Genomic DNA, 22,862 nt, shown 5'->3' on the forward strand with positions numbered 1-22,862 from the left:
CGAACGCGGCAACACTGCAGACGCAGCCGTATGCGCTGCGGTGTTATCGGCAGCATACGCACGTGACGATAATTCCCCACTACGACTGCTTATAGTAGTCTCCGACCAGTGGTGCGGGGTGACACAATGTGTTTCGAAGGGGTTACTATATGCTTGGTGCACAATATGATGACCTTCGCTCGTGGTGGTCAGGCGTGGTCGACCGCAACCTCGACGACGAGTATGCCTGCCCTCATGTTGCAATGCAGTCCAACATCGTGCCACTGTCACATCCGAATGCCCAATTGACGCTAAACAACGAAAAGTGTGAGGTGATCCACATGAGTTCCAAAAGAAATCCGTTGGAATTCGAATTCGATTACTCGATAAATAGTGCAATTCTCAACGCTGTCAATTCAACTAAGTACCTGGGTGTTAAAATTACGAACAACTTCAGTTGGAAAGGCCACATAGATAATACTGTGGGGAAGGCGAGCCAAAGGTTGCGTTTCATTGGCAGGACACTTAGAAGATGCATCAAGTCCACGAAAGAGACAGCTTACACTACACTCTTTCGTCCTCTGTTATAATATTGCTGCGCGGTGTGGGATCCTTACCAGGTGGGATTGACGGAGGACATCGAAAGGATGCAAAAAAGGGCAGCTCGTTTTGTATTATCACGTAATAGGGGAGAGAGTGTGGCAGATATGACACGCGAGTTGGTATGGAAGTCATTAAAGAAAAGACGTTTTTCTTCGCGGCGAGATCTACGTATTTACGAAATTTCAGTCACCAACTTTCTCTTCCGAATGCGAAAATATTTTGTTGAGCCCAGCCTACATAGGTAGGAATGATCATCAAAATAAAATAAGAGAAATCAGAGCTCGAACAGAAAGGTTTAGGTGTTCGTTTTACCAGCGCGCTGTTCGGGAGTGGAATGGTAGAGAGATAGTATGATTGTGGTTCGATGAACCCTCTGCCAAGCACTTAAATGTGAATTGCAGAGTAGTCATGTAGATGTAGATGGAGATGTAGAAATGCGGATATTGAACATTTATACCAGTCGAGCACAACGAGGCGTCTTCCAAACTCTGTCAGTTGCTGATAACGCTGTCTCACACGAGTACGCGACATCTGTGAGTCCTTCACAATGATAGCTGGACATCTGACGATTTCGTGTCTCTGATACACCCTACCAGGCCTGGTAAAAATTCGAATGCACTCTGATGGCCGTTCTACAAGGGTTGGCCAGAAAATAATGCACCGATTTTTTTTTCTCAGCTGAAAACAATGCTACGAATGTGAATCGTTACGTGTGCATTATCTGAAGTACCCTAAGTGATCGCGCTAAGTTTCCGTCACTTCCGAAAGATAGCGTAGCTGCAGGACAGCTTCAAAATGGCGTCTGTAGGTGTTGTACGTTACAAGCAACGTGACGTCGCTGAATTTTCCACTGCAGAGAAATGAACTCTGGGGAATATTCACAAGCGCTTGTGCAAAGTCTATGGAGCATCTGCTGTCAACAGAACAGTTAGAGGGTGAGGTCATCAGAAGGTGGTTCGGCGGATCTCCACGATTTGCAGCTGTCGGGGAGACCATCAACGGATGTCACATCTGACATGCTGCAGTGAGGTGACGTTGTCATTTGCCATTAGAGGATGTCATTCGCGGAAGAAATTTTGAGGACGATGAGATGATTCACATAGTGAAGCACTGGCTCCGCCACCAGGACAAGATTGGTACCGACAGGGCATACGCGCCCTTGTTTCGCGCTGGAGGGAAGCCATAGATCGGGAGGGAGATTCCATGGAAAAATAGGGTGTGTAGATAAAACACCATTCTTTCGTGTGTGTAATTCTCACTTTGTTCAATAAAGAATTGTTGAAGAAAAAAATGCGGTGCATTACTTTCTGGGCAAGCCCCATACTAGTCAGAGAGAACTCCAGATCTAATCATTTACATACACGACAAAGGCGTGTAAGTGTACAAAGTTACATTGACATCCGATTATGTATTCTGGATTCCTCACGTTTTTTGTCAGGTACTGTGAAAGAGAATTAGCTGAAAGACATGGTCTGTGCGGCTGATCCCGGCGGAGGTTCGAGTCCTCCCTCGGGCATGGGTGAGTGTGTTTGTGCTTAGGATAATTTAGGTTAAATAGTGTGTAAGCTTAGGGACTGATGACCTTAGCAGTTAAGTCCCATAAGATTTCACACACATTATTATTAGCTGAAAAATGTGCTTAAGTTTTTTCCCTGATTCTATCGGAATCATTTGAGTCAAGAGAACTGATAACCTTTATGGAGGCATAATATTTTCTTTTTCCGCTTCCTACAACAGTGTCTAGGAGACTACGTCGGCACTGCGCAGGGCCAGAGTTCCGCTGTGGGAACGCCGCACTAGATGCCGAGGGCAACTGCAGAGGTAGGAATGAGGCGCGGCCCTGAGGTACAGACTCGGTGTTGGCCGATTCGCTGTAAGCTGGGAGCCCTCGGCACGCAGAGGCCGCAAGGGACTTAGCGCTGTAGCGACAAGCAATTTGTCCCCCGCAGGACAATGCATAAGCGCTAAACAAAGGCGCGGCCGGCAACTACACGTTGCATAACTTGCAGCTCGCCGCCGGCGTGTGAGCCTGCCCGCGTTTACAACTTCCCTGCACGACACGCTACCTCTGCACGCAATATGTGCTGTGGTCAATCACGAGATTCAACAAACTAAGTGTTAGCGAAGATATCGCGTTTCCCGGTTTATATGTCTGGTCGTAAACGTCACGTAACAAATTCTGGCATGATTCATAGGCGTACAAACCGAGGTTTCATCTACATCTGTTTACGTTACGTTAAACGCTGCGTTTCTGTTTTTCTGTCCTCGGGAAACTGAACTAACATTAACTAGTGGCAGAAGCACGTTCCCTTCGGAACATTTGTTTGCTTCCAAGTTTCTTACACAGTTACGAAGTTCAAAACGTTAGTTCTCGTTTTTAGATTCGACAATGACGACATAGTTAGCAGTGCTCACCAAAACGAAGAGATGATAGTGGAAGGATCATTGTTTAGTGTCCCCTTATAGGGACTGTAGGAAAACAGTGTAATATTAGGTTGGTACATACGTTCGTAGAATTTTTGTTTTGCGTGTAGGTATTCCTGTTGCTATCGGTTTATTTATCGATTGTCATTTTTCATTTGTCGTTGACAGTTGCTATTTCAACTCACGTATTTATATTTTGTCATTTGCAGATAGTGAGTGGAGCTGTGGATACCAAGTGGAGAAATTAAAACATTTTCGAAATTTTCTTCTGTTTCAGTTGAGTATAGTGGTGATATCAGCGGAGGTAGCCAGGAACATTTGCGCCGTGTATGAGGATACTGTCATTGGACATAGCACGACAAGGAAATGATTTTTTCGTTTTCAGGATGATCATTCTGCTCCTAGTGATCGTCTCGTTCAGGAAGGCCTTTGGGGTTTGATGAATATCGTTTAAACACATTAACACTCAATGATTCATATAAGTGAACTCGAGAACTGGCAAATATGATGAACTGTTATCATTCCACCAGATGCGACATTTTGCATGCAATGGTGAGGGTTAAAAAAACAGGTGTATGGATAACGTATGCTCGAAGCCAAAACAGGCCATCTTTGCTTGCTCGTCATAAATTGTCTCGTAAACAATACTGATCGTTCTTCTCTCCTGTATCATTACTGGTGACGACAAATGTTATATTTATGCTAACATAAACGAAAGAAGGGAATGGTTGAGCGCAAACAAAGCAGTAACTCCCCATACAAAGACCTGCGCACATGTTGTGCATCTGGTGGAACAGCGAGGTCCAACCGTCACTACTAATACGTATTGTCAACGAGACGACTTGCAGATGCATTCCAAGAACAGTGACCAGCAAGACTGACAAAAACCACTATACAGGAGCTGGGTTGGGAAGTCATTCCGCACATACCTCATTCACATGATCTTGCACCTTCATATTTCCACCTTTTCCGCCCTCTATCGAACAATCTTCATTGAACTTCCTTTCCGCATGAAAATGGGCTCCGAACATGATCAGACGAGTTCTTCGCCTCGAAACCATGTGGTTTCTACAGTCGCGGAATCTAAAAGTTACCCCAGCGTTGGCGGACTGTTGTAAATAGCGAAGGAGAATATATTATTGTTGACTAAAGTCTTTGTTACGTTATGTATTGTGTTCATTAAACTTATAAAAACTCCACGAACTCAAGCACAATCCAAATATAATTTGAAGTCAAAGACATATTCATCCTGCAGAGAGTTCAGCACTGGCGCATGTAATACTACTATCTGTGTGAATAATCTGTTTTTAAAAAATAATGCAGGACTCTGTTTCAACTCTCGTCTTTAACCCTTGATCGCCGGCCGGCATGGCCGAGCGGTTCTAGGCGCTTCAGTCTAGAAACGCACGACCGCTACGGTTGCGGGTTCGAATCCCGTGTGCGTGGATGTTTGTGATGTTCTTAGGTTAGTTAGGTTTAACTAGTTCTAAGTTCTAGGGGACTGATGACCTCAGATGTTAAGTCCCATAGTGCTCAGAGCCATTTGAACCATTTTTTTAACCCTTGATCGCTTTATCTCGATTTGACTTCCAGGGGGGAAGGTCTTGCATTAATTTTTTGACATATGTGATGATGAAATAATCTTAAGATAATTAAAAATTGCATTCTGTTTTTAATAACATTTCCTGCTCTACTAAGTGTGAAGTTTTTGTATGATTTCAAACAATTAAGCCAGTTGGAAGAGTTTGGATTGATGACGTTTAACGATGGCGCGCCGTCAGCGGGCTATCGTTTATGCATTTTCACCTTCGCAAGTCGAGCCTGCAATCTAGAGATCTTCACGAAGTCCATTTATCACTGTTATTATGATGTAAATCATTTCTTGCATTGCAACTTAACATTATCACGGCCTTGTTTCACCAACCTTTTCCTGTGGCCAACAGCGACTTCTGTGCCTGACCATTACCACTGTTAAAGGTATCAGATATTTGAAGAACAGACGACGCAGGAGGATGTTCATTTTAAATATTAATTTTAACTATAGGACGATGTAACGTTACCTGATATAGTATTTTCCTTTAACTTCTTGTTAATTTTCGCCAATGTCTTGTATTTAAGGACCACTGTCGGTTGTTTAGTTGGTTAGTTGATTTGGGGGAGGGGACCAAAAAGCGAGGTCATCGGTCCCATCGGATTAGAGAAAAATGGGGGAGAAAGGTAGCCGTGTCCTTTCAAAGGAACCATCCCGGCATTTGTCTGAAGCGATTTAGGGAAATCACGGAAAACCTACATCAGGATGGCCTGACGCGGGGTGAACAGTCGTTCTGCCGAATGCGTGTCCAGTGTGATGATCACTGCGCCATCTTGCTCTGTCCACTGTCAGGACTTGTTTGTCGCTTACATCATATTACAGGTTCATAGCGGATTCGGGTTTCAGATATCTTAGGAAAGCAAAGAAGTGCAAACATAAAGCGTGCAAATTAAATTCTGTTTGGGGGGTGGGGGGTGAAACAAATTTATACTACTACAGACTGTGGATGGCCGAGACATGGAAAGGTAATAAACTCAGAAGTAAGTTACCAAATTTTGATTGATTCTAAGGCGAAGTGCTTGAAATATTTCAGAGACATTGCATTTGCTTGTTTGACGCAAAAAGGAATGATAAGAAGAGACTGAAATTTAATCGAAATTTTTAGTGAAGGAACTTATGAATCAGAGATACCGTATATCCACTCTATACGAATTCCGGACAGTGCCACTTCTACCCTGTCTAGTACAGTTTACTATTTTCTCTTCTTTCGTGGTTACAACTTACGATTACGTTGAGTCTACAGTGTGTTTGACTCTGTAGGTACAAACGAAAGGGGCGAGAAGAGGACAATGGAAGAAGCAAATAATGCATTGAACATAGGTCCGGAAAATAATGGTTTCCCAGATGGGACTGAATACATGAACACCTTCTAACAGAGTCCTCGAGGATCCACGCTGCAAATATGCACTTGAGGACAGACACATTACAGTAAGTGCTCCTGACCACCGTTCATGTGATGCCAGGCTTCGGAATGTCCCCTCATTGATGCCCTTACATGTCTAAAAACACCAGGCATGTTCCTAATGCATTGACAATCATCCTCAATGTGTTCACTGACATTATCGACAGGGCTGGATTACACAAAAGTTTTCAGATATAGTCAAAGAAAAAAAAAAAAACACAATCGATTGAAGTCGGGGGACCTGAGACGCCATGGTATTGGCAAGGGACAATCGATACACTTGTTGTAGAACATACGTGCTGCGTATTCCCGAACCGCGACATGGAACTGTGCCGTTGCATCATCATGCATGTACCAACTGAAACTGCAACGTTTAACTTCATCACGCAATTTTGGCACTATTGCTGCTAGTTCGCTGGCGCCTGCAGAAATGAAAATGGTTCAAATGGCTCTGAGCATTATGGGACTCAACAGCAGAAATGAAAAAACAGGGCAGTCGATATGTAGTGTCCCGGACAAATCCGATATGTGACGATACCGAAAGATGGACGCATCGGACACTTCTTACTATGCTACTTACATGCAGTTACCAATGTTAGCATCTTTCAGTTCTTGCTCTAAGGGGGATAGACATGCTGCTAGGTTGTTGATGTGCGTAATATGTAATAATAAATCGATTCTTAAATATACAGCTCAAAAACCGGCGGTATATTTACAATGTCCAGCCGATATATTTCTAGGCCGATACGTCGAAATTTTATCTATCGATATATCGGTACTTTCCTCGATATATAGAGGGCTTCTAATGATTTTTTTAAATATCGATTAATCGGATTCCTGATATTTTTAAAAATATCAACCGCGCTAGTACATACGTCGTATCGCGGAAACGATTGATTACAGGACCCACGTTTATTAGGATTATTTACTTGTTTCACAGCCTATAATAGCCCGTTTCGTTTCTATGTATTGCATAGTGGTTCAAATGTCTCTGAGTACTATGGGCCTTAACTGCTGAGGTCATCAGTCGCGTGGTTCCGGACTGAAGCGTCTAGAACCGCTCGGCCGGCTTCCGGGAAGGGTTTGACAAGGTGCCCCACTGCAGACTGTTAATGAAGGTACGAGTTTATGGAATAGTTTCGCAGATAGGTGAGTGACTCGAAGACTTTTCAAGTAATAGAACGCAGCACGTTGCCTTCGACAACGAGTGTTCATTAGAGACACGGCTATTGTCAGGCGGGCCCAACGGAAGTGTGCCGGCCGCTGTGGCCGTGCGGTTCTAGGCGCTTTAGTCTGGAACCGCGTGACTGCTACGGTCGCAGGTTCGAATCCTGCCTCGGGCATGGATGTGTGTGATGTCCTTAGGTTAGTTAGGTTTAAGTAGTTCTAAGTTGTAGGGGACTGATGACCTCAGATTTTAAGTCTCATAGTGCTCAGAGCCATTTGAACCAACGGAAGTGTAATAAGACACAGTCATGTCACTTAAATATCAGGGTGTGCCTTTGCAAAGCGATGTGAAATGTAACGAACGTGTGAAAACTGTGGTAGGGAAGGTGAATTGTCGACCACGGTTTAGTGGGAGAATTTTAGGATTGTGTGGTTCATCTCTAAAGGAAACCGCTTATAGAACACTAGTGCGATCCATTCTTGAGTACTGCTTGAGTTTTTGGGATCCGCACTATGTCGGATTAAAGAATACTTCGAAGCAATTCAGAGGCGGGCTGCTAGATTTGTTGTCGGTAGGTTCGATCAACACATATTGCGGAAATGTTTTGTGAACTCAAATGTAAATTCCTAGAGGGAAGATGTAGGTCGTTTCGCGAAACACTAACGAGAAAATTTAGAGAAACGGTTTTCGAAGCTTGTTGTAGAACTAATCTGTTACTGCTATTACCATTTCGGGTAAGGACCACGAAGATACGAGAAATCGGTGCTCGTACAGAGGCATATAGACAGTTGATTTTCTCTTCGCTCTGTTTGTGAGTGGAGCAGGAAATGAAATGACTGGTCCTGGTACAAGGTGCCCTCCGCCATGTGCCTTACGGTGGCTTGCGGGGTATTTATGATTTATGTAGGCCCAGAGGTAGATGTGGAATGACTCTCAAAATAACTTTGATTCTCGGCGCGTCATCATTGTAAGTATGTTTTCCTGTGAGAATGTATCGACAGTATGTCTCGCCAGGACACGTTTGGATCCACTTTGCTAGTAGGTTGTTTTGAACAGTAGAATGTTATTGTCGACGAAGAAGTGTCGTAAAGGGGTATCAAGAAGACGCTCCTAATTATTCTCATGGAAATTACTTTCATTGTATGAGAGATTGATGATATAAAATTTCAGAAAATTGTGCATTCCGATGGCAATCGTCTTCAAATTGAAATTTCCTGGCAGATTAAAACAGCGTGCCCCAGTTACCACCACTTTAGTGGCCAATCATCTTATCTACCATCCGTTAGGTAGTTTTAATCCGCCAGGAAGAGTCATAACATCGGACACTCCGCTACAGAGTCAACGAGTCAGTATAGGATCTTTAAATTCTTCCTCATATGAATGTCTCATCACTCGATACACGTACAAAATTTCGATACATAAGCTCACCTACTTTATAATGTATTTAATGTGATGCATGCAAAGTTTTTTTAAAAAAAGTATTCCATATTTTTAGAGGAACGAGTGTACAGGAAACCAATACAAAAACGTCCAGTAAACATCAGCTCTAAAATGCATATATTAACAACTATGAGTCCTTGTTCATCTTCGCTGCTGTGAAACATCTATTACATTAGAAGCTCTCTGATATTACGAAAGACCTACAGAATGCAGTAAACACAGCAAGACACATTCCACTGTTACTGTACATGGATACAGCATGCGGTAAACATGTGTTAGAGTTGTTACTGTAAACAGTATTCGCAGTTTGGAAAAGTACCACGTATAGAGTAGTTCTAACCAGTTTGTATTTTGATAAGTTTGTGAAATGTGTTTACATTTTAGTTTTATCTTTGCACTCACCAGTATAATGAAAGCCAATTACCACACAAGGAAATGGCAGACATAATCTACTGTTATGGTCTGTCAAATGGAAGAAGCCGTCGATCCCGTGAGCTGTAGGCTGAAAAATATCCAGAACGCAGGTGCCCTCTGCTAAAATATTCAGCCAGCTTTTCCTCGAAATCTGGTTCCATTAGAACTAATGTATTTGATGCTATTACCGAATACTACGAATGTGGGTTACAATTACAACATTAGCAGATGTTTACTGCATGGACAAGAACAGAGGAATGTGTCCTCATTTGTTTACTGCATTTCGTAGGTCGTTCGTAATGTTTCACATTAGCGAAGAAAATGCAGTGTCCGTAGTTTTTAAGATACAGATTTTAGAGACCATGTTTACTGGATATTTTTGTCTTGTTTTGATCCATACTACTACATGTCGATTATACATGTATGTTTACTCTAACTTTCTTTGCTTTCTTGTCGACCGCACAGCCGGGAAAAAGAAAGATCGGGATATAAGGCTCTGACGATGTTGAAGTAATTAAAACTGGAATACTAGTCCGGATTGGATATAATCGGGAAGGAAATATTTCATGGACTTATTTCGGGAGCCGGACGCTGTGGCCGAGCGGTTCTAGGCGCTTGAGTCCGGAACCGCGCTGCTGCTACGGTCGCAGGTTCGAATCCTGCCTCGGGCATGGATGTGTGTGGTGTCTTTAGGTTGGTTAGGTTTAAGTAGTTCTAAGTCTAGGGTACTGATGACCTCAGATGTTAAGTCCCATAGTGCTTAGAGCCATTTGAACCATTTATTTCACGAGACTTCCTTCTTTTCGCCTCAAATTATCTAGGAAGAAAACGAAACATCTACATTAAGATGGTCTGACACGGATTTCAGTGCGTTGAGGTAATTAGTGGTAGAACTAAAGATCATCTGGAGAAAGTTGGAGGAGAATAGAAAAAGCTTGGAACCGCATCCCGTTTTAGGAACTATTCTGTTAGTGCCACAGTAACCTTAAATTAGGACATGAGGAAGTGGAATGAACCCAAGAAAACCAGTCAGTAGCCTAAGCTAAAATAAATAAATTGCTTCTGTATTGACAGTACCGAAGGCGTTTTGGAACAAATAAGGGAAATAAATGTTTACGTAACACGATTCCATATTTCTTCACACACGTATACAACAAGAGAAATTATAGTGAGAACTAATATGAAATTGCTGTAAATTCAGAAAAAATATACTCAATAGAGGGTTACTAACTGATAATTTGCCACTATAGGCGCTGTTGTAGAGATGTCATTGCCAATATTTTGAACCTGTATTCCGCAGCGCCTTACTTCGACAGTTCAGATTTTTCAATTAAAAACCCATTTTAAGTGATTTCTTGTAAACTAAACGTTTTCATAAAATCGTCACTTGATATTTCATCTACATTTTCATTTACCTGTTAATGAAACAGCGGATGTGCACCCTCATGAAACGAGCACGCCGGCCTTTACTGACCTGTGGCGCCGACTCAGTTAACTGCGCCTGAGGTGTGTCGCTGTCACAAGCAGCAGCCGCCCGGCCTGCAGCTGCTAGGAAACGTACGCCAGTGCAGTCTAGTGACGAACGCGCAACTCACCTGGAACACAAGGAAATGGAAGTTAGTCGCAGGTGTGTGACAACAATACAGTAAAGGAAGAGAGCCGCTCGTGTTGCATCCCCTGCAACGAAATGCTCCAATCAGCTACAGCTGGCCAGAACCGCAAGCAATTACGTAATAGTGGTAGACGTCAAAACATACGCAGCAGCTTATGCAACAGCAGTCGCACAGCCTGTCGACCATCTGCGATGACCGGCGCGCAAACAGATACAGCAGCGCTGGGTGCGTACCACTTTTTTTGAAACACGTTAGACCGATTTCTACTACGAAGAAAGCCTGGCGAACCAGCAGCAGAATAGCTTCTTCTCGACTCAGACAATCTTCGTGCGTTACTGGAGGGCTCTTGCAGGACCCGTAACAGAGGCTTGTCCGAGTTCAAGTTCCTGAGTAGATCTTGGTTTCTTTGAACAGTACGTCTTTTTGAACCAACGAGGAGGTAGCAAGCAAAGTCTAGACGTCAACCACAGACACAACCGATAAAAATACCAGTTACGTGTTACAATGTTCCCTAGAGAGAGGAATGTTTGCTGGATATTTACAGAAAACGTACAATAATACCGAGTGTGTCAAAACCATTCATACAGTTGCAAAAGGGAATATCTTCACACGGATCAAGACAGAAACTTGGGGTGTATTTCAACTATGCATATGATTATGCAAAAGTATATCTTTCACGTGCCTCCAGATGCATACCTTTTTTACAATTATATTAGGCAGCAAAAATTTTCATATATCTTCCATAAATCTTCAATGTATCCTGCACCGGACACAGCCTATAGTCAAACTCGGTCCATATTTGGGGACCATTCTTGGGCTTACTGAATACACTGTTGCTGCTATGCAGCCTTAGTTATTCAGTCAGTCAGTTATAAGCTTCATAGATCATTTACAGGCTTAAATCGCCAAAATGTCATTAATCTGCAGTTAGTTATAGGAAATCCAAACAAAAGCGAAACGTTTTACATGGCTCTTCAATGTGCCACTGCCTTAAAACGGCTTACTCTCATAACACGCGAGATAGAACTCGATAATAACCAAATACAAAAATTCTGGAACAACCAATATATCGTTCCCCGTCGTTTTAGTAAAGGAAATAGTAACAATAACAATTCGTTCTCGAGACATTCAATGTGCTTGTGCTTAGAAAACGTATATATTCATGGGTTGTAAGGCATAATATAAAACTCAAGGTATATACGACAAATACAGTATTCTCTCTGCGGGCTTCAAGCTTTTTGCTTGTGACGTAGTAGGAAGCGTTCTTACTTCCTATTCGTTCTACTTTACATGACCGTCGACGAAATATCGCAGAACTTATTTTATGTTTCATGTGACGAATGGCTCCTCAACGTGAAATAGCAGGAAATGACGGCGCAAAAATCGTAGAGCACCAAATCAACGTTAGGTGACTCGTGCCGTGTGCCGACGGCTTAAGGGACACTTGAGACGATGTAAAGAGCGTCGGCACTAGATAGTGAATGACTGTAAGGGAGTGATTTGGAGTGATGAATCACGCTATAAGCTGTGGTAATCCGATGGAACTGTTGGGGTTTGACGAATGCCTGGAGAAAGTTACCTACCATCGTGTATAGTGCCAACAGTGAAGTACAGAGAAGGGCTACGGTATGCGGTTGTTTCTCGTTGTTAGGTTGTAGTCCCATTATCATGCTTAAGGAAACGCTAAACGCGGAAGGTTATCAATAGGATTTGTAGCTGTATGTACTGCGCCCAATTGGGCAGCAGTTTGAAGACGATGATTGTATCAGCATGACAACGAACCATATCTTAAGGCAGCATCTCTTGAGGCAATGATTTGTACACAATAACATTCCTGAAATGGACTGGCCTGTGGAATTTCGACATCTGGGATGAGGTAGAAACTCGACTTCGCTCCCTCTAACCCAGCGTCCAAATCTCAACCTCCTCTGGTTTCGGCCATTGAGTAAGAACTGGCTGCCATGCCACCTCAGACATTCAGAAACCTCGTTGAAAGTGGTCAAGCCGTCATAAAAGCGAAGTGTGGATGCACTCCATATTAATATCCACTAACAAGTGCCCGGATATCTCTAATCAGACAGTATATTGTTCTCCAACAGTCGGTAACGTTCGCTATGATCCACTTAGTTTCCACCTGTGGATTTCCCCGCTCTACAGCTGGCACTTTTAATATATATATATATTTTTTGCATTCGTTTTTCCGTTTCAATTAACTGGATACTTAATTAGCATGAACTTGTCTTAAGGGTAATTTACAAAATACAGTGAGGTGACAAAAGTCGTGGGAGAACGGTTTGCACATATACAGATGGCGGTAGTATCGCGTACACAAGGTATAAAAGGGCAGTGCATTTGTGCTCAGGTGATTCATTTGAAAAGGTGTCCGACGTGATTGTGGCCGTTCGGCAGGAGTGAACAGACTTTGAACACGAAGTGGTAGGTGGAGCTAGACGCGTGGGACAGTCCATTTCGGAAATCGTTAGGGGATTCAATATTCCGAAATCCACAATGGTAAGAGAATGTTGAGAATACAAAATTTCAGGCATTACCTCTCACCACGATCAACGCAGTGACCGAAGGCTTACATTTAACGACCGAGAGCTGCGGCGTTTCCGTAGAGTTGTCAGTGCTAACAGACAAATAACACTGCGTGACATAACCGCAGAAATGTGGGGGGGGGGGGGGGGGGGGGTACGATGAACGTATGCGTTAGGACAGTGCGGCTAAATTTGTCGTTGATAGGCTATGGCAGCAGACGACCGACACTAGTGCCTTTGCCAACAGCACGACATCGCCTGGGCTCGTGACCATATCGGTTGGAACCTAGACGACTATAAAACCGTGTCCTGGTCAGATAAGTTCCGATTTCAGTAGGTAAGAGCTGATGGTAGGGTTTGTGTGTCGCGTAAAACCCGCGAAGCCATGGAACCAAGTTGTCAGCAAGGCACTGTGTAAGCTGATGGTGTCTCCATAATGGTGTGGGCTGTGCCCACAAGGGATGAACAGGGTTCTCTGGTCCAACAGAACCGATCATTGACAGTAATGGTTATGTTAGACTACTTAGAGACTATTTGCAGCCTTTTATAGATTTCATGTTCCCAAACAAGGATAGAAATTTTATGGATGGCAAACGCACCATGTCAGCAGGCCAAAATTTTTCGCGTATGGTTTGAAGAACATTCTGGACAGTTGGAGTGAATGGTTTGGCCATCCAGTTTTTCCGACATAAATCCATCGCACATTTATCGGACGTAGTCGAGAGGTCAGTTCGAGCGCAAAATCCTGCACCGGCAACACTTCCGCGATTATGGACGGCTATAGAGGCAGAATGGCTCAATACTTCTGCAGGTGAATTCTAACGTGGAGTTCCTGCACTACGCTGGATAAAAGGAGGTCCGACACGATATCAGGAGGTATCCCATGACTTTTGCCCCCTCAGTCTGTAATGTGTTAGGTGTGTAAACAACCTTTTTTTTCAGTTAGTGTCTTCGTGTTGTACGAATGTGGAGTTTCTTGAAGTACTAGAAACTTATCACGATTTTTTCTTTCCTCTGCATACAAGTGGCGAGCAATAATGAGGTTCATAGTAAGGTTTGTATAATTAAGAAAAATAGTGTAATAACTTACACTTCCTGCTCTAGGCGCACCCCGTTCTGCTTTAAGCAGTCCGCCACAGTGGCATTGGCGATGCGCCGCTCTCGTCCACGCGAGCTCTCACATACGCATTGTGGCTACTGAGCGAGACACAAACGCGCTGCTGTAGAGTGCGGCACGGAGCGGACGTTTATAACGGCTGGTTGTCGTTGCTCTGGGCTCAACACACACACACAGCCGGCTTCCCCGAAGTTAACGGCCCATTACCAAGCCAGCGGCTGTCGCTACTGCGCCACATTATGACTGCACAAGCGCCAGCATGTCAATGTAGCAGCAATACGCGCATACTGGGCACTATGCCTAAAGCTCTGAATTAATGAAAATAATGTTAATGGATCTCCCGGATACTTGGGCATAACTTCCGTACAAAACCTGTACAGATTGTTTCAAAGCACTTTTTTTCAAGTTCGTATGTGTTAGGTGTACAAAAATTAACGTTTGTAAGAAAAGAGAACAGAAGAACCCTCGGGAAGGTAGCCCACAATGGAGGTAACTTGCAAAAGCTTCGACTGATATGTACTGCTATTCCCTTTATGGTCCTGGGTAGTGCTGATAGAGAAGATACGAAGAACACCAGCGCATTCCTTCACATCTTTGTTTAGCAAGCACTGTAGCATACGGAGGCATTTATCCAATTCCAGTGTAGAAGCTACAAGAGTAGTTTTGTCCATCACGACCGTTCCTAGAAGGGTCACCCAGCATCTTGCTGCCACCTACATATATTTCAAGAAAACATCACGAAGGTAAAATTAGAGAGATTCGCATTCACCTGGAGATTAACCAACATCTGATCTTACTTCGAACCATTTGCAAATGGAACAATAACGCGAGAAATGGCATAAGTAGACGAAGATTCTTCCAGCACACGCTACGAGATGGCTTGCGGTGTGTAGAGATGGTAGATGTAGATCGAGGAGGATAAATGTGATATAAATGAGCTTATGTAAGTGACATAACAAAAGTAATCGGATTACAAAATTGCGCATGATTCCGGACTTAGAGAACTCAGTATGAAGTCACCAGGTGTAACACTCAAAGCCTCTAATGGTTCCGACGTGGAGTCAGAAGGATCTCTGGGCACATTTCTGAGGAATCTCCCTCCACACAATTTGTAAGCAAATCAAAAAATGAACAGTGATCGACAGAGAACCGTCATGAACAAGTTGCAGACAAACCATAACACGAACACAACAAAACATAACACGAGCATTTATATTTTCGATAGGTGAAGGTGCAGATCAGGCAGTGGTAATCCCTCATAATTTCAAAAATTCAAACTTTCCTCTTCACATGTGGCCGATCGTTGTTGTGATGAATATATCTCGTACAGAGTGCCCTGAAGAACTGAATATTTCACACATAACAATCGCTGTTTACATTACTCTTCAGACACAGTGGCCCAGGTCCCGTGGTGTATCCAATGGCGTAATTGGCTTTTGTCCGCTATATGCCGGTCAGTAATGCGGCTGACATGTTTGTGGTCATCACTATACAGCAGCTCCAAGTGGGACTGGTACGGAAACGATATACTGATTGATCCGATTTCCCAATACTGTATCTTCCACGTGCATGAAGTAAGGAACTTGGGGAAATTTTAACTTACGCATAGGACTACCAAGTTTTCATTCAAAAGAACCATCCGATTTTACAAGGTTGTGTCTTTTACATGCATCCACCTAAAACGTTGAGGTACTCCTTGTAATTAGGCAAGCCGGCCGGGGTGGCCGAGCGGTTGTGTGTGATGTCCTTAGGTTAGTTAGGTTTAAGTAGTTCTAAGTAGTTCTAAGTAGTTCTAAGTTCTAGGGGACTGATGACCTTAGAAGTTAAGTTCCATAGTGCTCAGAGCCATTTGAACCATTAAAAAAAAATCTGTGTGGTAAATTGGCTGTAAAGTTATTTATTGTGCTGCGAGAAGTTGAAGGTGCTCTGCCCCTTGCAATTCTTTCTCGTGTTCGTGATCTTGCGAGGGCAGTAGGGAATATTGACGTCACAGCAAGCAAGAGTGGGGAAATAGACGTTACAGAACTACAAGTACGGTATGAGGACTTCTTTTGGCTGGTCAAAATAACTTGCTTTGCTTGATTCCTGGTCTGCGTAGAAAAGTCGTTCTCTTTTAGAGGAAACTGTCCCCCCCTGAGAAGTGTAAGACATTGCAATTCATACTATCTCGAACCATTGGGCAAATTCAACCTCTGGATGTTTGTTTTTGCCATGCCTATAAAATACATTATTGCACTATCTGCAGCTACGCCTTAAAGGATAGCCAGTTTCACGGTAAACTCCATAACAGATTATTTCGAATTCGGTTATATGTCATCAAATTCCACCAGTTCTCATCAGTCGTTACACCTTTATGTTTCTATTGCATCCTTTAAGAGTGGATACCCAGCTGACGTCCTGCACGGTTTGTAACTCCCAAGGAGTTCACTTCGATCTCGATGGTGCGAACCTTTGTGATCAATCTAGGACGTCACTTTTATTTCGTGCTCATGGTGCAAGTTAATGGTTTTTTTTTTAGCATTTCTTGAATGTCGACGACGACCATTATGTGAAATGTAATACATACATCCCATAGAAGGTTGATCTCTGCACCTCCCGGACATTCATTTTCTGTAGCCCTCCTGATGTACATGGAGAGTCACCAGCAGTTAATATTTTTCTGTTCATGACTGTTAAACACAACACTTTCAAATGAGCTTTATTAAAGATTGAACTTGCAACTTCGTACTCAAGGGATTCCTTGCCGGTCCCATGAAGAAAACTGTTGCGGTTAGTCAATATGTGTTTCATCTGTCTCTAGACAGAACCAGGCTGCGTCAGGAAACCACACTTGTCTCCTCAGTGAGCTACGCTTCAAGTGTATGGGAGCGCTGGGTAAGATTAGTATTGCTACACAAGAGAGTAGAGGACAACGCTGTTGATGTTCACTGTAAGTGTAGGACCATATCTGCGTAAAGTTTTCGTAATGTTAGGACTGTCCCCCTTTGACCTTCTCACTGAAAATGAGGTTACCCGATACTACGCAGAAAGTAGATACGTAGAAGACGTATCATAAATAATACGATTAGGAGCAGATTCCAAGGGAGAAACTATTATGTAGATGGATGGGTTTGTAATGTCGGGTGAGGCGGGGCTGACCTCGGGCTCGCAATCGGCAGGACGGCGGTTCAATCCCCGCCCTGCTTCAGTTTTAGTTTTTCCGTGGTTTCCCTGAACTGCTTAAGGCAAGTGCTGGAATGGTTCCTTTGGAAAGAACACAGCTGATTTCCTTCCTCATTCTTTCCCTATGCGAGTTTACGCTCCACTTCTAACGAGCTCGTTGTCTGTCGGACATTAAACCCTGACCTTCCTTCCTTCCTTTATCTCTGTCTGTGATATCTTCTCGAACTAAGAGACATGCTTCAAACGAAAGTACATTTTCTCCTCATGAGATATATTTCATTTTATTACGCATCTGGAACAGAATAGGAAGAACACATAGCAGAAATTGTGGCTGCGGAGACTTTGGAATGCCAGGAGACTTTTTTCGGCACTTATTCGTTTGCGGGAATAGGGACAAGATAAACAATGTAGCTGAGGAGATACTCAAGAGCGATTGGGAGATTTACTTTGTAAGACACAATAAGAGGAAGAGCTGTGTGAATAGACAGAGACAATAATGAAATATGTAAAAAGGTCAGCATGCTGTGAGCAACTGTGTCGAACGTTGTACGTCCTGTAGCTCATCGCACTGCGCGTTGTCGTTTCTCGGGCGCGAAACTGATGGGAATCAATACCCAATGTGAAAGAGTGGTTTTATTGACGCCATCTATACAACCCCCTGTGGCCTTTTCATGTTGATTCTGAGCGGCGGTTTATCTGAACCGTTTTCCTCGGCCACCCATAAGAAAACTGTGTGATTTTAGCGTTGGTTGAGGCGGTTATGACCTCCATAGCTGAGGTGTCAAAAGAATGGGTAAAATGTGGGTAAGGGGCGGGGATGTGACGACATTTCCATCATGTGCAATGTGCATGATGATGTTGGGCAGAACTGTGATGAAATATGGAGCCCAATGTGATATCATTAACCCAGCTCACAGTCCACATGAACTTGTCAGCTGTGGCCTTTTTTTCCTCGTGTGTCGACTGACACTTTGCTGTCTGAAGCGTAGCCGAACCCGAGGCTGACGTCTCAGGGCGCAATGCCTTTGCACCATTACAGAGGAAAGTTGTATACATCTTTGAGATAAATTTCAAACTTGTGCTTCCGAATAGTAGTTACGGATTTAATTGGAAAATATATAACTGAAAAAAGTTACTGCGTAAATATATACAATAACAGATATCACAAAAACGATCTGCTTTACTATATGTATATCAGCAATAAATAAACAAATAAATAAATAAACAAATGTTTCTTTAGGGGAGCGTGGCACCAAATGAGTCACGAGATAAAGCGACATCCTTTTGCAACCAGACCATCAGTGACAAACAGTACTAGACTTTCGCATTCGAAACATAGCGCCACGAAAACATGTCATGCAAGTATGCGGTATCACTTTGGACAATGGACGTTTCCAAGTTCAGAATGAAAAACGAGCACTTCTGAATCAGGTATGTGAACCGATATGCAAAGGCGAGACACTTGTAATAGACGTGAGAAATGGGCTCGCGGCTGACATGGGTGAGCCAAGCTACCAAACTTTTCCGCAAAAGGGAAATATACCGACTTTCAGCCCAAGGATGAGGTATTTTAAGAAGCGCGAAATCTGTGAACTGTACGCACGCCTTTGTGATAAGTGTGTGTCGTATGTCGCCTAATGGCACCACTGTGAATAACCACGGTGGGGCAATGTTTAATAAGCACAAATGTTATGACCAACCCCCTCTCCCCTCTCCGCCACCCCGCCCCCCCCCCCCCCCTGATTTTTAATTAATGATCTGTTTCATTGTACGCTGACAATTGGTTTGTTCACAGCTTTCCAGTAGACCTTCGCCTCACATATTAATGGCAAGTGGAGGACATTGTCCCGAAAATGTTTATACACAGTGCTGCATGGCAAGTGGAGGACATTGTCCCGAAAGTGTTTATACACAGTGCTGCCATTAGTCCACTAACGATTCACTCTCGTAGCGCTGTTGTCAGTGCTATTAAACATGATCTCCGCGTTATATCCATAACAGGAGTGAAGTAAAACAATATAGAAATCAGTACAAACTGCATAGAAATTGACCTATAAACTACTGTCCACATCTGTAAAACTAAATTTTCGTACGAAAATAATCAAGAATGTCATAACAAATAACAAAGAAAATAATGCCAATAGTGAAAATGGAAGAGCTGTAGCAGCATGCAGATTAATAAAATATACACACTACCGTAAGAAATCTGGGCTTTCAGTTGGGGGAATTAGTAGAGGAGTTCCAGCACCGACCATATCTTTGTAACCGAAAGCCGAAGTGTGCCACGCCAGTAGGGCCAACGATACCAAACACACGTCACTGCCATATTGCAACAGAGATTTCAGCAACAATTCTACCACGGACAGTGAAATTTCGCAGATGATGTAATTTCAGACACATTAATCGTGGGCTTAGATGGTTATAGACATGGTATTGAACCGGACTCGGACTACGTGTAACAAATTCATAGACGCTTCTAAATAATGCCCTCGGAAATCAATCCCTCTAGGCCGCAGGTTCCGTAACTCCTGGGAGACACACGAGGAACAGAAGACTTGGTACACAGCACACGTTGGTGTCTTCGATGAAAATTGTTATGGTGAAGACTCTGTCATCTGTTCTCATTAAATTTCGTGTAAGACAGGGAAGAGATAATTTAAATTTACGAAAAGGAATGAACAGGTCCTGCACCCGACAAGTATAAGCAAAACACAGGACAAAAGTTTATGTTATAAATCAGAGTAATAGATTCATAATGATGTAGCCAGGGACTACGTGCTACTAAACGTCTTCTTTTCGTCGGCATTGCCCGTTCAAAATTTGGAGAAGGAGGCGCTGCGTGAAAACAAGCCAAATGAGTTACTCGTAAAATGGTCGAATCGCATTACACAGACGCCAACTTCTGTATCTGCAACTGTAATCAACAAATCAATATGACAACCGTGGCAGGACGTAAATCATATTGAACCAAATATTACGAAGATGCAGCGAAAGAATGATTGCTTACATTCCATGTTCGTATGTGTTAATCCCCCTGGACAGCGATTTTTTTTAAAATTGGAAGTTGGTTTTTCTACAATCTTTAGACGTGTTTGTTCGCGCGCGCGCGCGCGTGTGTGTGTGTGTGTGTGTGTGTTGTGTGTGTGTGTGTGTGTGTGTGTGTGTGTGTGTGTGTGTGTGTGTGTGTATACAGCTTTAGATTTTATTGGTTTTCCAGCAAACTTTTCAGCGAGCCATAGAAGTCTTACCAACTTGATATACATTCTAAGTTCTCGGTGACTTCGACTTGATATGATTCCCGATTATTCCAGCGCATGGTGTTACAAAGTTGTACAAGGAATCTCTTTCGTTAAAGTACTGCAGTTTCCCTATATTGTGGCCGGCCGAAGTGGCCGTGCGGTTAAAGGCGCTGCAGTCTGGAACCGCAAGACCGCTACGGTCGCAGGTTCGAATCCTGCCTCGGGCATGGATGTTTGTGATGTCCTTAGGTTAGTTAGGTTTAACTAGTTCTAAGTTCTAGGGGACTAATGACCTCAGCAGTTGAGTCCCATAGTGCTCAGAGCCATTTGAACCAGCCAGCCCTATATTGTAGCTATTCATTGAAGCCTGTTATTTAATATACCTAGTACTGAGTTTCTCTGCACGTTTTGCTACTCTCAAATTTTTGTTGGCATAACTGTCTCCAGTGATGAGTCATTAAACATATGGTCAAATGTTTTACTGTTGTACATCTGTTGAAGTACGGAAGTTTGCGGTTTCCTACATTACGATCTAGCTAACAACCTTTGTACGGGACTGGTGTTTTGTCAAGACCTGACTGGATGCTGGCTAAATTCGTACTCTATAACTACATGGCTATTCTGCAAATTACGTTTAAATGTCGGGCAGATGGTTCATCGAGCCACCTTCAGAATTCTCTGTTATTCCGCTCTCGTACACGCGCGGAAAGAACGAACACCTGTATCTTTCCATACGAGCTCTGATTTCCCTTATTTTATCATGGTGATCGTTCATCGCCGGCCGGAGTGACCTCGAGGTTCTACGCGCTACAGTCTGGAACCGCGTGACCGCTACGGTCCTTAGGTTAGTTCACACACGTTCTCGGATCAGCGTACTGGTAGCAGAAAGCCAGGGCACTGAGCAGAATCGGCTGCGCTCGCGGAATCTAGTCGCTGGACAAGGTGTATTTCAAAGTGCTTCCGCAGCGTGTATCTGAGGCGGGAAGTGGGTTGGTTGGTTCAAATGGCTCTGAGCACTATGGGACTTAACAGCTGTGGTCATCAGTCCCCTAGAACTTAGAACTACTTAAACCTAACTAACCTAAGGACATCACACACATCCATGCCCGAGGCAGGATTCGAACCTGCGGCCGTAGCAGTCACGCGGTTCCGAACTGAAGCGCCTAGAACCGCTCGGCCACATCGGCCGGCGTGAACAAAATATTTTCGCATTCGGAGGAGAATGTTGGTGATTGGAATTTCGTGAGAAGATTGCTCCCCAACGAAAAACGCCTTTGTTTTAATGATGTCCATTCCAAATCGTGTATCATTTCAGTGAAACTCTCATCTACGTATTTGGTGATAATACAAAACGTGCTGCCCTTCTTTGAATTTTTCGATATACTTCGTCAATCCTGTCTGGTAGGGACCCCCCACCCCGCAGCAGTATTCTAAAAGAGGACGGACAAGCGTAGCGTAGTCAGTCTCCTTAGTAGATCTGTTACAATTCCTAAGTGTCCCTGCCAATAAAACGCAGTCTTTGGTTAGACTTCCCACAACATTTTCTATGTTTTCCTTCCAAATTAAGTTTTTCGTAACTGTAATTCCAAGATATTTAGTTGAACTTACGACCTTCAGATTTGACTGATTTATCGTGTAACCGAAGTTCAACGGATTCCTTTTAGCACACATGTGGATGACTTCAGTTATCTTTTCTAAATCGTACTCGATAGCAGTTCATCAAAGGAAACCACGACATATACACAAGCGTCGACACACGCGAAAAAATTCCGATTGTAGCCTTGCGCACAAAAGCTGAAGTCCTGGAAGAGATTTTTGAGGACTTATGCCGTTCCCCCGCCCCCCAATCCCTCCACATAGACTCACGAACAAACATTCTTTCTACATAGGTCGCCAAAGAGACTGTATTAGGATGTAGGGAGAGCCAGGGATAAAATGAAACCGTGGTAGTTTACTAAAGAATTAGCTGCCTCTATATGTACAGAAGAATTAACGACCTCTCAGTTGCTGCAGTGCTGATAATGTAACTTGTGTTCACAATGTAAACTTATCGTGTCGTGCCTAAACACTGTAGGTGTATTACCGTAGTGTTTAACCCAATATGTGTGTTGCACCATACTCAAGTTAATCTTAATTTTTTTTACCCTCTCTAGAGAGTTATGTTTGTCTGTTA

At 43.3% G+C, this 22,862-nt stretch overlaps 1 protein-coding gene across 1 annotated transcript in view; it reads right to left on the reverse strand.

Annotated features, from left to right (window-relative positions):
• The window catches only part of LOC124709229 (mucin-19-like), a 1,054,314-nt gene extending 1,043,802 nt beyond the window's left edge, over positions 1-10,512 (reverse strand). The window contains exon 1 of the mRNA XM_047240824.1: positions 10,496-10,512. The gene's annotated coding sequence lies outside the window, so the exon portion shown is untranslated. The remainder of the gene's footprint in view (positions 1-10,495) is intronic.
• Positions 10,513-22,862: the final 12,350 nt, after the last annotated feature.

Source organism: Schistocerca piceifrons, chromosome 1, assembly GCF_021461385.2.
Source record: "Schistocerca piceifrons isolate TAMUIC-IGC-003096 chromosome 1, iqSchPice1.1, whole genome shotgun sequence".
Classification (NCBI taxonomy): domain Eukaryota; kingdom Metazoa; phylum Arthropoda; class Insecta; order Orthoptera; family Acrididae; genus Schistocerca; species Schistocerca piceifrons.